This window comes from Phasianus colchicus, chromosome 22 (genome assembly GCF_987193195.1).
Source record: "Phasianus colchicus chromosome 22, bPhaCol1.hap1.1, whole genome shotgun sequence".
Lineage (NCBI taxonomy): Eukaryota > Metazoa > Chordata > Aves > Galliformes > Phasianidae > Phasianus > Phasianus colchicus.
This window is the reverse complement of record NC_143457.1, coordinates 1,282,084-1,296,389: the sequence shown is the minus strand read 5'-3', so window position 1 is coordinate 1,296,389 and position 14,306 is coordinate 1,282,084. Positions and strand designations below refer to the sequence as shown.

The window sequence follows — 14,306 nt, the reverse complement described above, 5'->3', positions numbered from 1 at the left end:
ACTTTCCAAAGTGCGCCGTTTTCTTCCAGCTGCGGTGGGAGAGGGCGCCTTTCAGTGCTCTTCTCTTTGTGCATGACAGATTTATTTAACTCCAATGATTGTGTCACAGCTCAGAGAAAGAAAACTTTTGTTAAAGTTACAGCTTTCCATGGCAAGCGAACTCCGTGCCCTTGCAGGAGATGGGCCACTTTGCATGGGTGAATTCATTGCCTGTGTGAACTGAATTAAGACTGGAGCCTGCTGCCCGCTGGGCTGGCCTGCCTTCAAGACTTAATGCCACCCCTGATAGCCAAAAGGAACTAAGGAGTACATGAGGCCAGCCCAAAGAGCAGAATGTCCCTTGAGCAATGGTGTGACCCATGGTCTGGGCCAGAAATGCCCAATTACTATCAACATTCCTTGAACTCCCTGCAGGGACCTGCTCATGGTTGGAGATGCCCAGATGGCATTTGAGGAAAAATCACCTGGAGTAATGAACTGAGTAGGATTGATTGTCTCTGCACCTGCAGGATTTTTCTGCCTTGCCCAGGTCCATGAAAAGGCATCCACTTCATATGATCATCTGGTATATAGACCATGGAATCTCTCAGCTTTTCCAAGACAAAAATGTGTGTTGCATCAGGCAAGGCTGATGGTTTGGAGAGATGTGGAAAAGGGTCAGGTCAACGCACTCCAACTCCTGTCCAGATAAGCCCCCCACCCCTCTTCTTGACCACTTCCCACCAATCTGTGTGGACAGCAGCTGGGGAGAGGGCAGCCAAGCAGCAACAGGACTGCTCCAATTTAGCCATGGCATCCATGGCATCATGCTGCACATCTTCCTCCAGCAGATGCATGTCACCAAACCATGTCCCATGACAATGTTCCGTGTCCTGTGATGATGACCTATCTCAGCTTTTCCCATACACAGTGACACATCATGAATGAGCCCCATCCATACACCATTGGTCTTCCCATCCAAGCATCAACCTTAGCACACATACCTGAACTCTGGCAGTACACGTGTATGGTGCAGGGTGGGTATGGCCCTATTTAGTGGGGGCATGGCATCATGCAGTCCAGGCATTGTGGTTGAGACCCTACAGCAAATTTAGGGAAGGACCAGGAGCACCCTGGGAGCCCTGGAAGGTCAGCACCTTCAAAAGTATCCCCAGCACTCAGCCACATTAAACAGTGAATGTCCACAAGGCATGTTATGCCCTCTGACATCTGGGAAAACAAGCATGCAGAATCCAAAAAGGCTTATACAGCCACATGACCCCTCTTGGTTGGCCTATATAGCTCAGCATTGACCTCCCAGTGGACTCACAAAGTCAACTTGTGCTCTCTGTGGTTGCTGGTACTGGGACTGAGCCCAGCAAGGAGAACAAAGGATGTGCAATGGTGCAAGAACCAAGTTTCTTTGGGCCCTCTGGAGAAGAAGGCTGGAAGGTTGAAAAGATGATCAGGGCTGGCTGGAGATAGAAGAAATCAACCCATCTACTGAAATATCTGACCTACAGTATATTTGCAGCAGACAGAAGTAAAGGGCAGAGCAGAAAATCTACGGGACCTGCTGGCTGCTGGGATCTGAGTTTCTCTCTTTGGAACCCTGTGCCCATGTCCCACGATGATGATCTCAGTCAGCTGTTCTCACAGAATGACACGACATGAACCAGCTCCAGCCATCCACTGTTGGCATCCCATCTTGGAAGCCCTTCCAAACCTGTAGGATGGCATCTGGGTCCTCACTGAAGGCAATATGAAGTGGCCATGAAATCCAGGTAATGTAAGGCCAAGGCCAAGCAGCCTAATTAAAATCTGTGGACACAACGAGTGGCAGAACATCCCCAACTGCTCCCAGAGGTGCTGAAACAGCCCCAGGGGGATGTTTTAGGAGGTCTGAAGATGAAAAGGCTAAAAATAAATAGCCAGGGGATCTGAGAAGAATATGCAAACTCAGCCACAACCTGCAAGGAAATGATAAAGGCCAGGGAAAATCGGAGAGAAATAACACTGCCAAGAGGGCTATTGGGAATAAGAAGGAATTTTGCAAATTGCAGCAAAGGGAAAGCAAATATAGTGTGAGTCAGCCCATTAATAAATGAGAGGGGAACACAAATTAATGAGAATTCAGAAGCAGCTGAGGTACTGACCTGCTTTCAGATTTTCTGTTGCATTCCCAACACAACAGTGTTTTAGGAGGCATTAACCCCTTCCTCTGTGCTCTGCAGGACTGGACACGTCATTGGTGATCCTTAAGGTCCCTTCCAACCCAAGCCATTGGTCAGCTCAGGAAGACTTGATTTCCTAAGGAGCCTGTGGCATTGCTGTGACCTCGTTTAGACTCCTCCATGTGTTTGTGAAAAGCTTCGTACCACCTCTGGAGGTGTTCAAGTAACATGGAGATGTGGCACTGAAAGACATGGTCAGTGGCATGGTGGGGGTGGGCTGGGGTCAGATAGGGTGATTTGTGCATGTAGCCCTTCAGCATGGTTTCAGGCTCTGAGGAGTCCATCAGCAGACCACGCTGCTCAGGGAGGCTGTGCAATCTCTATCCCTGAAGGTTCTCAGAACTGGACTGGATAAAGCCCTGAACAAGCTAATCTAACCTCCAGGTGCTTTGAGCAAAACATTGAACAAGAGGTTTCCTGAGGTCTTCTCCAACCTGAACAGTCCTGTGGGGCCTATACATACAGGTCTATGGACATGCATTGTCCTTTCACAGTGAGCATCCCTACCCTGGTGCCAGGCCCAGACAGGAGATGAATGCAGAGCCTCAGAGAAGCTGGAGAATCTGCTTATTTCCATTTGCTTCCTTTTTGTTTTGTGAAGCACAAGGGAATCCATCCAGTCCTTCTCCCTGAGCATTTCACTATTTGCCCAAATCACATTTTCCCTGCCCTTCCCAGGAATGCACTTGGCCCTTTAGGAAGATGCCCCAGAGGTTTCCTTTTAAGAAACAGCCTCAGAAATAGCATTAAGCTACAGAGCAGATGATGGCTTTTCCTTCATTCACACCACCTCCCATCCAAACCATGGCCAAGCTGGTCGCAGAGCACACTTAAACTCCAAAATAGCATGAAATTGGCTAAGCCTCTTCCAGACTTGTTTAAATATTACATTTGTTAATTTGGTTTATAGGCCTTCAGCTTTCAGGGCATTTAAGCTGCTTTAAAAACAGTCCATCAACCTTTTTCTTTTGCAATAGGAGGATTAGAGATGGAGTTTTAATTCAGAGGAGAGCCAAGAGTTGTAGGCATTCACAGTACTCAGCATCTCAGGTTGTTAGGGAAACAACTACTGGCAACTGTGTGCATTGGCAGCACCTCAGCACACACCCACCCCATGTGTGCTCACATTGTGCTTTGTGGGTTCACACATGGGGTCTTTGTTCCCATGTCCCCGGTACCCCAGTGACACCCAGCATCCATGTCCATACGATGTCTGTCCATCCCATCTCCATGGTGTCCCCAGTACCTCAGTGTCACCCAGGTGACCATTCCCACGTTGTCCCTCCATCTTCATATCTCTATTCTGTCCTCAGCAGTTATATCCCCATGGTATCCCCAACACCCCAGTGTCCCCAAGGTGGCCATGCCCATGTGACATTCCTCCATCTCCATGGTGTCCCAATGGTGTCTCCTAGGAAGCACCGGGCCAGGACTGAGGATCAGCTGCAACATTGGCAGTCAGAGGTCTTGGTGGTTGTGCCAAGGCTTGACTGAGGACTGAAGGCATAAATTCTAGTCCAGGTAGACCTGGCCTTTAACTTCCTTCCATGTCAGCTGGGAAGACTGGTGTACAGCACAGTTTTCTCTTTATCCCATCATTGGGTGAGGAAGGAGAAAAGACAGAAGGGAAAGAAAGAAGAGACAGATTATAAACCTCATAATACAAACCACTGTGAGGTTTATCCAATTTCCAAGAGCCAGGATCTGTCCTCCATGGGCACTAAGAACCAATACTCACCTACAGGAAGACTCATAGTTTCATCACAGGTGAAATGCCCCACAGTCAAAGTCAAGCCAACTGGAGAGGACAACCTTGAGGTCGGTGCTTGTGAGCATGCTGTGCTGAAGGAAAGGAACTCAGTATAACAGTACAAAGCCCAAAGCCACCCCAAGCCCTCTAGCTGTCCTCGTGTCCCTGATCTTTCTCCAGATTGGGATGCCAGAGCTGGCATGCAACCTGCTAGATGGAGAATGAGGGAAGTGAGTGCAAGTGGCTTGGGGAAATGCCTCTTCTCACAGGTAACCGCGATGGGACAAGAGGTAATGGCTCCAAATTGCACCAGAGGAGGTTCTAATAGGATGCTAGGAACAATTTTTTCTTAGAAAGAGTGGTGATGCACTGGAACAGCCTGTCAGGGAGGTGGAGGAGTCACTGTTCCTGGAAGTGTGCAAGAGCCGTGGAGGTGTGGCACTGAGAGACATGGTTAGTGGGCATGGTGGGGTGGGTTGGGGTTGGACTGGATGATGTTAGTGGTCTTTTCCAACCTTAATGATTCTATGATTCTATTTTTTTATTATTTGTACTTCTACCATTCATCCAGTGCAGAAAAAGGAAAGACAACAAGAAGGGCGAGGTACATTGCCACCACCCTGAAGGAGACAGTGAAGAAAAAAGCCTCACGTTGGGAGGAAGGGAAGGCAAGGATCCCCGTGGCACGGGAGCAGAGGATGTTGGGCTCAGCAAGGTGCCGGTGTCGAGCTCTGTACTTCGGCCCAGCACGGCTAGATGGCACTGTGTACTCTTCCAGGAGTGAAACGTCCAGGAACGTCTTCCATGCCCAAAGTTTTAATTTCCTGAGTGGTTTTATTCACCGTTGAATCTCTGCTCTGAGATGCAGAGTATCTGAGGGATCCCATGGGCACAGGCAACCTTCTTGGGGGAGAAAACTCTGGCAGGATTTGTTTCAGGATGTAGTAAAATTGAATATGCACCTGAAATAAGAGAAAATATAATTTCCAGCTCCCCATAGGCTGCAGAGTCAGGACCCCAGAGAGCTGGTGGTGCCCCATCCCTGCAGACACCCAAGGTCAGGCTGGAGGGGCTCTGAGCACTGATGGAGCTGTGGGTGTCCCTGCTCAGTGCAGGGGGTTGGACCTGATGGCCTTTAGGGCCCCTTCTCCCCCCTCAAACCATTCTGTGATTCTCTAACTCTGGGAGTCAGGCTAAGACTTGCTCATACCATTATACCTACCAGGAGCCCTACGTTCATGTCCATTTTATTGATACCACCTCACCTGGTGTTGGAGATAAGGACCCGGGTGTAGGGCTGCCAAACACCGAGAAAACCATCTCCATTCCTCTGTCTGGGAGTAAAGCCACACTCACACACCTCTGTGTCTGGCAGAGAGCTGGCACAGCCCCACTGAGCTCATGGACATTCTCTGCTGCAGGCTGGTATGCAGCTGGTCACCAAGCAATGGGCAGAGATTAGAGAAAGAGGAGCAGAGCATTAGGTGTGAATAGAAGAGTGGATAGGTAGAGTCAAGAAGTGGATAGGAGGGCTACTGGGCGCTGCCATGGCTTTCTGGTGATACGAGATTTGCTTGGAGCCAGTCTAAGATTGCAAGAATGACTTGAGACCCAAGAAGCAGGCTTTGCAAAGGCAACCCCGTTTTCTCCCATATGGTGGGAGTCTGGAAGGCGCCACTGAAACCCGGCTATGAAAAGTCCTTCTGGACTCACTAGCTTGAAAGCCACCAGCATGGAGTCCCAGTGCTCACAGACCAGCTGGAAGCCCCCGTGCCCCTCCAGCAGGCTGCACAGGAGTCAGATAGTTTAATAGCCTGGGAGTCGGGCTCCCATGTTTCCCTCTTCTTGCCAGCTGGTCAGGCGGGCTGCCAAGGGTATGCTGGCAGGAAACCGGGCAGGTTTCCATCAGGATTTCATCCACGGTGACAGAACTCTGGGGAATATTTCCATCCTGATGAGTCAGCAGTCTCCGGTGGGAGACGGGCTGCCCGCTGGAAGGGTTAACATCCAGCAAGGTGTGAGTGCCCTGCCAGGCAGGTGCTGGATAATCCATCCCCACCGAGGCCTCCCTGTGATCTGTTACAGTCGGCATTCGCCCCAAGGCTGTGGATCTGATATCTCTTCCAAGCATGGTGTCAATATTAACTATTATAACTCTGGATATTCTTGTTAGCCATGTAAATGTCCAGCCCTGGCTGGAATCTTGCTAACTTCTCATCCTCAGCAACATCCTGTGGGCAAATCGCTCGGCTGCTGAGCTCTGTGCAGAGACGCTCCTGTTTATCAGCCCCAAGGCACCACCTGTTCATCTCCCCGCGTTCCAGTGTTATCCTGCAGGCAGAGCAGACTGTCTCTGCTGCCCTCCCTTGTCCCACAATGTATTTGATACCGAGAAAATGTTGGCCGTGGCCCTTGAGTCCAAAAGTCTCTGTTTTCCAGCAGACTGGAGATGAGTAGGGAGAGAAGAGTGGAATATTGAGAGCCACCTCAACCCATCCCAAATGGTGGCTGGGCTGTTTACTGTGCACCTACTCATGACAGAGTCAATTCATTTTGATAGGAAAGCATCAGGTTGGATGTTAGGGTGGTGGTAGGTGGGTGGTTGGATTAGATGATCCAACTGTAGTCTTTTCCAACCGTAATGATTCTGTGATTCTGTGTCCAGGTGAAGCAGTTGCATGAAGAAGACCCATCCAACATGGATAAGTGGGAGTTCTATGTGGGAGCTATTGGTAATAGGTGAAGAGTTGGACTGGATAGGTCTTTTCCAACCTTGGTGATTCTATGATTCTATGATTCTAAGTACTTGACACTGAGCCCCTTGTTATCAGTCCTACCCTGGAATCAGTCTACCCTCAGGATGGTGAAAGATAAATGGCTTCAAAATGGCCCATCATGGGCAAGAGGCAACTTTCTGCTCCAGCAATGTGTGAGGCTCCTATTCATCACGTGGGAAACAGGTGTAGAGCTCAAACAGAGACCGAATGGCAGTGGGACAGATAAATGTTAACAGGACCAAAATCAGCAAGTGCTGCACTGAGCACCGTAGTGTGATTAATAAAACAAACACGTGAAAAAAGATCTCTGTTTCAACACATGGCCAGAAATGTGGAGTGCCATGCTATCAGGGCTCTCTTGCCCTCTGAATACCTGCCTCTCTGTTTGGGTTCATGCTAAAATATTCCAACGTGCTCTCAAAAAAATAATATATATACATATCTTTTTTTTTTTTTTTTAATTTTTATTTTTACAAATGCTCAAACTTTCCTGTCACAAATTATTCTTGGCTGGGTTACAAGTGGAACGGCTGCCTATGGCCATTTCTTGACTTAAAAAAAAAAAAAGAAAGAAAGAATAGAAAGAAAAATGGTTTATGAAATATTTTGGTTGCATGGTTTCGGTTTGGTTTTCTTTTTTTCTTTTTTTTTTCTTCCACCGTAGCATGCTGTGAAAGTTCAGGAGTTCTCACCTCTTTCCACCCCAGAGCTCAACCTCCAGCAGCTTTGGCATGACCTCACCTTCACAGACTGTGCACTTGGAAAGCACATCGTTACAAGCAGAGCCTGCACCAAGATAGGCTCTGTGGGCTCCTCTTTCACCCAAAAAAGCTGTTGAGATCTATTGTAGGGACACGCTGGCACCAACAACTTCAAAAAATCTTAACTGGAGGCTCTGCAAAATTATGACTTTGGCAATAGAAATTGTGATTAAAGCAGCCATGAACAAATGCACCTAATTTGCCTTTTGCTCCCGGGTGCTCCCAGGTGCTCCCAGGTCACCGTTTTGAACCATGAAGGGCAGAACCTTCATGGGGGACTGGCTATGAAAGCACACAGTGCCACTAAGCTGAGAATTGAGGGAAAATAGCAAACACTGAGACTCATAAAGAGCCTTGCTGAGGAACTGGCACCTCTGGTAGCACAAATACCCCCACATCATGGGAGCTCATGGGCAGTTTTAGGATAATTAACCCCCAAATGCATTAGGCTCAAGCCAAACTAATTACTTTAATGGAACAAAAAAGGTTGTGTTACGGGCACTGTTGCTCTTTGGCCACATCTTTTCTGGAAAATGGCACCAGTGACATGAAATCAGTTTTATTAACTGGCTTTGCTATGAAGGGATTTACAAAAAAGAACTGTTTGATGGGCTTTATTTATGGATAGCATGTCCATGGCCAGAGCTGGAAAGAAAGAAGAGCAAACCTTTCACAGCCTGGTGGAGATTCAGGTCCAAATCAAGAGGTGCCATCCGAGGTGCCATGATGTACTGAAGGGACAGCTCATCATCCTTCATTAGTAAACCCAATCAAGAGCCCATTACTGCACAAGAAAATAAAGATCTCCTTTATCAGTCTTTTGATTAGGGGTGGTTTTTTAGTTCCTGGGTGATGGAGGTGTCAGTAATTTGTCACCTGGGCAGGAGGATGAGAGGTTCATTTGAAAGGATATTGAGAGCCTCCCCAACTGCCCCAGATGATGGCTGGGCTCTTCACCCACGCATCTGCTCATGACAGAATCCATTGATGTCCAGGTGAAGTAGTTGTGTGAAGATGACTCATCCCATATGGATAAGGACTGGACAACAAGCCCTTGGTTGTCAGAAGAGGAACAAATGCCCAGATCTGCACACAGCATGGGACAAGGTGCAAAACGGTGCCCTGGGAGCACTACTGCCTGGTCCTGCGGGGACAAACTGCCTCTCTGGCCCCAGACATGGGGAGGTCTGGTCTTGCTGGAGATTGTTTGGGTAAGTCGTGATGGATCGTGCCCCGATGTCGAGAGTTGAGGTGCAGCAGGAGACTGAGAAACTGAACATTGAAAAAGTTGTAAAGCAAAGGGAACATCAAAAGATCTCCAGGAAACGGCAAACACCCAGAGTTCAGCAATCTCTGAAAAAGATCCCCTCCTCCCATCTCCATGTCTGGATAAGAGAGACTCCCAAGACAAAGGGCAATCAAGATCAGAGAAGATGGTAAGCTATAAATCAGCCACCTCTCTCTTTTCACCTCCCTCCCTCTGCCCTCCAGGCTCAGGAAACCCACAGACCTGCAGACACAAATTCAAACAGCCCCATGCCTCCTCCCATGTGCTCCTGGGGGATTTGCCCCACACGGCCCCCAAGCCTTCCTCCAACACCACCAAGCCTGCAGAGATGCCCAATGAAAAGCATGAGCCATTCCCTGCAGGGCTGCAGATGATTTTAGCTGTTTAATCCAACTTAGGCTCTTCTAGAAAAGCCAAATCAGTCTCAAAATCCAGGAATAGGGCAGAAGAAGCAACGCTGGTCATGCCAGACAGGGCTCAGGTCTGCACAGCCAGAGCAGGCACTGGCAATGCTGGCTGTGCCTTTGGGTGTCGTTGGGCTCCTTTCCCTCCATACCCAGCTTCTCAGAGCACACTGCACCTTGTGCTGCACCAACATGGATGGTTTGGCTGAGGAGAGATGTGTTAGGAAGGGAAAAAGGAGAAAAAACAAACTATAAGGGCAGGATATACCCTTGAGAAGGGCTCACCATAAAACAGCAACTCAAGGAGTGCAGCCTGTCTCCAGTGTAAGGGGATACGGTCCTCGGTGGGTGCTGGCGCTGGTTCAGGGGAGATGTTTTATGAGCATGCATGCATTAGTGCAGTTGCCAGGTTACCAGGCAGACAAACTATGTTCAGCCTTTCGGGCCAAGACCTAGAGCCCATGGGGCTGTGGGTCAGAAGCACCAGCAGCCCCCACATGTGTGAAGGGGCTTTACTGTGGCCTTGAGAGTCAGAGAAGGAACCCAAAGGCAAAAAAGAAAGAAAGAGAAAGAAAATGAAAAGAGAGATGCTGGGATGGAGTAGCACCCCTAGCTTACTGCTATGCCCAGGGTACCCCTGGCCTGAGCAGACCCCAACTCCATTGTCTACCCAACATCCCCTATGGCAAATTGCTGTCACAACAAGGGACAGTATAACTCTCATCTTTGGTATTTGCATCAGTTCTCAGATTCACCAGACACTGCCTCTTGCAGGAAAGCAGATTGGCCACACTCCATCTCCCCACTTCCAGCCAGGGTTGACTCCTAGCTTAGAGCCTCTTGGCTTTCCTTAGGGGCATGTGTCACCTGGGTAGGACTTCATTACCATCCTTACTCCATTATATAGGCCTTATTCTGGGGAGATTGAGCTCCTGGATCTTGCTGGGGAGATTTGATTCCAAAGCCCCCTTAACTCACAGCATCTCTGATTACTCACTGTTAGTCATCAGAGAAGAAATCACTTGTATCAGTGGAAACCACTTTGAAGGAGTAAATGCTGATGATGCCCAACAAATAGTCCCTGGAGAGGAGTATCATGGGGACTTTGCAAAGCAGTGTGAGCCTTGCTTTCCAAGCAGGCCATTTTGGGATCCCCATTGCAGAGCTGAGGTCTTCACTGATAAATAAATGACATGCAAGGTGCTCTGAAAGGGTCTGGGGAGCCAAACTATGCAAAAAATCTAACTATGCTATGCCTCTAGCTCAGCATGGGAGCAGGGTTCCCTGATGGGCACCCCAACCCCTACCATGCCCAGATTCAGCTTTCACCATCCTGCCCCAGTGCATCTCCCAAGAGTGGAGCTCCAAGGACATGAAAGATGTGGGCTGGGACGAAGGAAAAGCCTTCTCATCCTGCTGAAGGATGACACTGCCATGACAAAGCTTTTATGACAACAGTCAAAGCTGCACCATGTGGGAAGAGCCAGGTGACACCGTGGAGCAAATCATTGATCAAGATAGCTCCTTGAGAATGGTGTGAGTATGAGATGGCCTCTCATGGTCACCTCATGACCATAATGTGGTGGTGCCCCATCCCTGCAGACACCCAAGGCTGGAGAGGCTCTGAGCACTGATGGAGCTGTGGGCGTCCTTGTTCATTGCAGGGAGGATGGAGCAGGTGGCCTTTAGGGTTCCTTCTAACCCAATCCATTCTATAACTGTATGATTCTGTGATTTTGATGGGTTATGCAGGGAGCAGTGGTCTGCTGGACTGGAGTGAGAGCAAGCAGCATCCGGATTTGGAGCTGGAATGGCAGTAGGAGGCTTTAAGACCCACAGGAAAGCTGGAATAGAGCTTATCTCATGCCGGGGTGGGCTAGTGGGGAGCGGTAGTCAGAGTAAAGCTGTATGCACAAGACAGTGCTTGTGAGGACATGATTTGGGTGGGTATGTCGGGCACTGGGGAGTCCAGGGATAAGGGACGGGCCTGGCAGAGCCCACATGGCTCCTTGGATGAGGGGGGCCAGCCCGGAGGTGTTTTGCAGGCACCAAGCCACCAGGGCCTCCCCCGAGGGCTGTAACTCCAGCTCGGCCCCAGTCCCGCTGTCAGGCCCTGCGCCCAGAGCTTGTTATTGCAGGTGCAGCACCACCTCCCCGCTGCCTGTCCCTGTCCCCTCCTGGTGCCTTTCCTCCGCTCTTTGCCCCCCACAAAAGCCACCCCCAAGGAGGTGACCCCACAGTGCCCTGGGATCCAATCCTGTAGATCCCTCTGAGCATCCCCGAGGCCTCCCAAAATTTGGGGTCCGCCCTGGGCTTCCAAAACACCTCGGCTGGCGGGCCCCAGTGCTGGGCGCTGCAGCTGCATGCAGGGAGTTGGTGATTTTATTCCCTTTGGAGCGGAGCCAGGCGTCGAGCTGAACACCCCCTCCTGTTAAAAACGTCTCTTTGACATCTTGAATGACCTCAGCTCCGGGAGGTGCCACCGAGTGCTGCTCAGCAGCTCGGCTGAGTGCTCGCTGGGCCTCCCCGGACCTTTTTCAGCCCCTCTTCCAGCTCTTCTCTGCTGGGTTTTGCTGTTGAGGATAACCAGGGGCTGTCTTATCACACAGCAAGTGTTTGCAAGCCCTCCACCCTCCCCTCTGCTTTGCAAGGAACAGAGGAGTGCAGGCGTGGAGGCAAAGCCCTGTGTTCCCATGCCCTGGCCTTGGCCTTGCTTAAACACCTTGATGCATTCCAGCACTGAGCTCCAAAGGACGAATAGTCCCACGGCTCTGAAAATTAGGGGAAAAAAAAAAGGTTAAAAAAAAAACAAGAGCAGCAGTGGTTTGCATCTGCTGGCACAGAGCAACCCCCTGCCCAGGGATGGAGGCTCAGTGCAGCTCCCAGCGCAGCTCTGAAATAAAGCAATGCTCTGCAAGTGCTGGGCACTGACTCAGAGAGGTTTATGATGTAGGAAGTTCATAAAGCCTCCAGCAGGGTTTGGTGTCCAGATCCCCTTCAGCTCGGCGGTGAGGAATGGGGTGAAAGCTGATGAACAAACACATGGTGCAGGAGTGGTGGAAGGTGCCAAACGGGCTGCAGAAAGCTGGGGAAGGCAGAAATGTGGGTGTTTGAGTTAATGCTCCAATGTGAGAATGGTGGAGGCTAGGGATGCAGAAAAGCAAGAAAGAAAAGACGTGGAGATCAGGGCTGTCCTCTCCCACCAGCTCCCATATGTCTACACTGGGGGTGCTCAGAGGCTGTGCCCCATCTAGGTGGGGGGACAGCTTCATGGGCAGACCTCCATGCCAAGGCTCTCATGGATTGGAGCATTCTGTCACCAACAGGACATCCTCATCCAACCTTTTTGAGCATCCCATCCTGTTAGGGGCTCTCAGGTGGTAGATCCAGGTCATGGCACACATTCCAACTGGTTGTGGCTTCCACATGCCCAACCCAAAGATATCAGTCACAAAGACGGGTGTCACCCCATGCAAAACCCATCACTGGGGTTCAAGGTGCTGAGTTCCTGATCCCCAGCTTCAGCACTCAGCTAAGACAGCCACTCTCATTGGCTACCTTCTCCTGTCCCAGCTTCAGTCATCTCCAGAACACCTGGAGCTTACTTAGAGATATCCATCTGTGATGGATGGGATCTGTTGTGCTTCTTCGAGTAGGACTAGATGACCTTTCAGGGTCCAACACAAATGATTCCATGATTCTTTAAGCGAGGAGAGGTTAATCTTCCCATGGGAGGACATGGTACACTAAGCTCAGGGGAATGAGAAAGCTGCAGGGTGGAAAAAGGCATGATTAAAAGCATAAAATTTCCATAAAAGGAGACATTAGCCCAGCAGAGAGACCAGGAAACTGTATCACAGAGCAGCAGACTGGCCTCAGAAATGACAATAGAGTGAGACCTCTTTGGGACACAGAGAGCAATTGCCACAAAATCACTGAGTCACTAAAGACTCAGGAAAGACAGAAAAGACAAGAAGGGATGGGCCAATAGACTTTGGCTTCTAGTTCTCATCTCTTTTCATCTTAATGTTCTGCATTTCCCTTCCTTATCTGCTCCAATTTCTATCCTATAAACACCTTGTGCAATCCTTAGTAGACCGGGACAAGGCCTGATGGGAAAGCAGCGATCAGATCCCATCATTGCAAAGTACCACTAACCTTGTGCTTACTTGGTCTATGGATGTATCACTCCCAGACCCCCACCAGGCTCATTGCTCCAGCCCCTCTTTCATCTTTTACCTATTGATTCACATGTGGACAGAGACATGGGAGAAACTGCATCTGAGTGTCATCTGAACCTCACAGTCATGGCCTACATCAGAGCCCTGACCTTTTGTACATGAGCTCTGTGGATCCCACTGTGCCACAGCACAGAGCAGATGAAAGGAGCCCAGTGGGGCTCCCAGGCATGGTAGCAGTTGCAGTTTTGACTAAACCTTTGAGAAAAGACCCCAGTGCTCCCAAGTTGCTGTTTTTTTCTTCCAAAAGATGAAGAACTAGAGAAGGTCACTTTGGAGAGACCTCTGTCCCTTGGTGCCTTGTCCTGGGTCAGAGCTGGAGGAAGCCACCAGCACGTCTCCCAGGACTGGCCCATCTGCCCTTGGCTGCCTCATCCCACTTCTTCACTGAGCGTAAGCACATCTCTTGTGCTGTTCCAACAGGAGATACCTAAATTAGACCTCTCCTAATCATGTCAACTCCTGTGCTGGCCACTTCTCCATGCTTATTGGGCCAAGTATTTCTGCTGTGATCTTTTTTATAGAATCATGGAATCACTTGAGTTGGAAGAGACCCTGAAAGACCATCTGGTCCAACCTGCCTGCAATGCACAGGGACACCCACAGCTCCATCAGTGCTCAGAGCCCCTCCAGCCTGACCCTTGGGTGTCTGCAGGGAGGGGCACCTCCACCACTCTTGGCAACCTGTGCCTCACCACCCTCACTGTAAAAAAACTTCTTCCTTATATCCAATCAACATCTCCCCTTTTTTGCTCTAATCTGACACAGCTACACAGCTTCATGATGCTAACATGACCTTTATTTGCAGGCAGGCAGCATCTGAATCATGATGATTCGTATATATTCTATGGTTCTATGATTCAGCCTTCCTCCGG

General features: G+C 49.7%; 1 long non-coding RNA gene across 1 annotated transcript; it reads left to right on the top strand.

The window, feature by feature from the left end:
• The first annotated feature begins 3,939 nt into the window (after positions 1–3,939).
• LOC149915243 (uncharacterized) lies at positions 3,940–4,876 on the top strand. Its single transcript, XR_016459409.1, has 3 exons — positions 3,940–4,031; positions 4,144–4,416; positions 4,535–4,876. It is a non-coding gene; the product is annotated as an uncharacterized LOC149915243 (long non-coding RNA).
• The last annotated feature ends 9,430 nt before the right edge of the window (positions 4,877–14,306 follow it).